The sequence below is a fragment of the Papaver somniferum genome, chromosome 5, assembly GCF_003573695.1.
Source record: "Papaver somniferum cultivar HN1 chromosome 5, ASM357369v1, whole genome shotgun sequence".
In the NCBI taxonomy this organism is placed as follows: domain Eukaryota; kingdom Viridiplantae; phylum Streptophyta; class Magnoliopsida; order Ranunculales; family Papaveraceae; genus Papaver; species Papaver somniferum.
The window spans coordinates 167783908-167786973 of record NC_039362.1 but is presented as its reverse complement, the minus strand read 5'-3'; the positions used below and the strand labels follow the sequence as shown (position 1 = coordinate 167786973).

General features: G+C 34.2%; 1 long non-coding RNA gene across 1 annotated transcript; it reads left to right on the top strand.

Moving 5' to 3' along the window:
- The first annotated feature begins 670 nt into the window (after nucleotides 1-670).
- Nucleotides 671-2163, top strand: LOC113278658. Its single transcript, XR_003325612.1, has 3 exons — nucleotides 671-681; nucleotides 776-825; nucleotides 2144-2163. It is a non-coding gene; the product is annotated as an uncharacterized LOC113278658 (long non-coding RNA).
- The last annotated feature ends 903 nt before the right edge of the window (nucleotides 2164-3066 follow it).

The window sequence follows — 3066 nt, the reverse complement described above, 5'->3', positions numbered from 1 at the left end:
GTGTCATTGTTGATGAAGCTGATGGGTGAGATTCTACTCGTAAACCAGCTGAGAATTGATCATTCTCTAGCAGAACTTTGAGGAGATGATGATTTTTAAATATCCCACTGTGTACAGGGCTTGCCTTTTCTTGCTAGCTAATAAGAGTTGTTATCTTCCTTCCACTGTAGAGAACTATAGGTACATTAGGAGTTTGATCTTAAACCAGTAGTTAGAAAATGTTAGGTTTGTGTGATAACTTTTCCTTAACTTTACAGATTACGGTCATTTGAACAATTGTATCAGATCTCAATGTCGTGAACATGAAATAAATCCAGTTACTCATTCTTGGAATCTTTAGTGAAGAATTTTTGTGTTTGAGCCAGTATGCACTAGAATAGTTCAGCACAACAGTAGTTTATATGTTGCACATGTTTATGGTTATGGTTGTGGCACCGGTTCATCAATCAGTACAATTTTCTCATGTTTCTGCACCTTGTGCAAATAAAATGTATTTAGAATAGAATTCACATTACATTGTACACTGATTCTGAACCAAACCATGAATTGGTTGATGAGGAAGTGGTTTTAAATTATTTTTATCTTCTTTATGTACATGGATATTCATTCCCTTCTTGATACTGTCAGGAACTAGCACTAGATGAATGCGCAGATGATGAATATTCAGACGGGGATGCTTAGGTAATAACGCTCGTTCAATTCTTGTTTAATTGTTGTTGTTTTTTTTTATCTTCTTTATGCATATGGAGATTCATTCACTTCTTGATGTTGTAAGGAACTAGCTGAATGTGGGTTGTAGATATTCAATCACAATGTTTTTTCGAGGTATGTGTCTTTGCATACTCATCATGCCTATGATTTTCACTGCCTATATATGGTTTATTTGTTCATCTCCATATTTATGTTAGGAATGAAGTCCATAACCATTGTTTTCTAATGTTGATATGTTCGATTTTAGATTGGAGGATCATACGTGGCCATTTATTTGTGGTCATTTATGTTTGTGCTTTCCCTTGTGATGATGACCGTGTACCCTATCCCTTATGTTTCGTGGCGTCTATTTTTTAGATATTCTGTGTTTACTATTTTAGTATTGTCTCCTAATACATATGTTATTGGCAGATACTTTATTGATATTTTATTTTAATGTGTGTATGGACATGCTTGTTCTAATTTGTTGTTTTTTGACCAATTTCAACAGGTTTATATGTATGGGTTTTTCAAAAACAAGCGTATTGTGTTGTATGACACCTTGATTCGACAGGTTTGTGGCCACCTATCATCTGATTTTTCATCTGTCTATATTCAAATGTTCCTTACAGTTAATCATTTCTTCTTTTCTTCTGGTTAAGTGTTTCGGGAGATGGAAAACACATCAATCATATTCTGTATCTCCTGCGTATATCTATATGTATCTAGTAATACTTCGTTGGGTGCTGCTAGGTGCAAAGCATCCTTGATTAGTGTGTCACTAACCTAAAATGGAAACTATTTAAATCCTGTTGGGACCCAATGATTTGTCATCTCTAGGGCTAATGCCATATGCCGCATGATGAACGTATTTTTTTAAATTCTCTTAACTTAGGAAATTCCCTTGCAATTAGGGGTTCACCAGTTAGGAATGCTGCTCGAGAGCTATAGAAATTGAGATATTATTTTATCTGAATGCGACACTGAATTGTAAACAGTGTCATGTTGAAAAGTTTCAGATATAAAATGTTCATTCAAGTGAATGGCATTGTTTTGTACACATGATGATAATCTTGACTCTGGGATAAATATGAATATATTGTTTTCACTTATGCATGATTGATCAGTGATTCCTGCATATCAGGAAATAAACACATCTCTTTTTTAAAGATATAGTCAGATTGTCCAATTATGTTCTATAAACTTTGGTAAAACTTCTACTCTCTATGTCCGGTTTGCTCCATCTCCATGAATGCCATATCTGGAGAAAAAATCCGTTGGGATGCATAATTTACGTGATTATGTTTTTCAATTGAAATTATTCTATTGTAGGAGTAAAAATTTGTTGTTGTTGTCTTGATGATGGGTATATTAGACCACCTCCTTGTATATTATGTTTGAAGTCATGTAAACCTAGCATATAAGGTCTGACTTACTCTTCATCTGAATGTAGTTTGATACCTTCATGGATGCCAGCACTCTGTTCCCGATGGTCTCATGAGGCTAACTGATGTCATGGTTGATGGTAAGATCGTTGCTCCTGCTGGATGTAAAAATGGTTGAAAGAGTTGTGCCTCTATAGTTCTACTCTCACGCAAGCTAGTGCCAAGATCCTAATGACTTAAATTGTTGTTGAAGTTCTCAGGACTTGTATCACTTAAGAAACCTTAATAATTAGAAGTTTTCTGTAATGATTTTGGACTAAATTTACGAGTACAGTTCAATGTAATCGAGCTGTCATTTGGTATTAGAAGAATCGGATTCTATATAGAACTTGAATTTGAATTTGAGAATTTGAATTTCACTTGAATTTGAGAACTTGAGTAATTTTCATTTTCATTTGAATTGTCATTTGAATTTGAATTTTTCACTTGAATTTGAGAACTTGAGTAATTTTCATTTGAATTTAAATTTGAATTGTCACTTAATTTCAGTTTTATTTTAGTACAATTTGAATTTTAATCAGATTTATTTCAGCCCAGTAAAAATAACTGGAGTCAGCTAGCCAGATCTGACTAATTTTTTTTATATTAAAAAAAATCAAATCTACGACGATAGCCAGGTGTCGTTCGTAGCGGCACTCAGGATGCATCATAATTCAGGGGCACTCAGAAAGTGTCTTTCCATAAAAAGACACTGAATCTACGGCACTTTCAGCAACACTCAGAAAGTGTCGTTTAACTTGTTAAAACGACACTACCTGACTATCTTAAATCGGCTGTTTTCCACTAGTGAAATACCATAGTAAGTACCTAAACCTTATGATATGTGATGTAAACATTATTATCCGTGTACTGTTTTGATTGTTGTCCATCGTGGTTGTTTTGTTTTATAGGATCACAAGGATGTCGTTCGTCTTATGAAGCCAGGAACGTC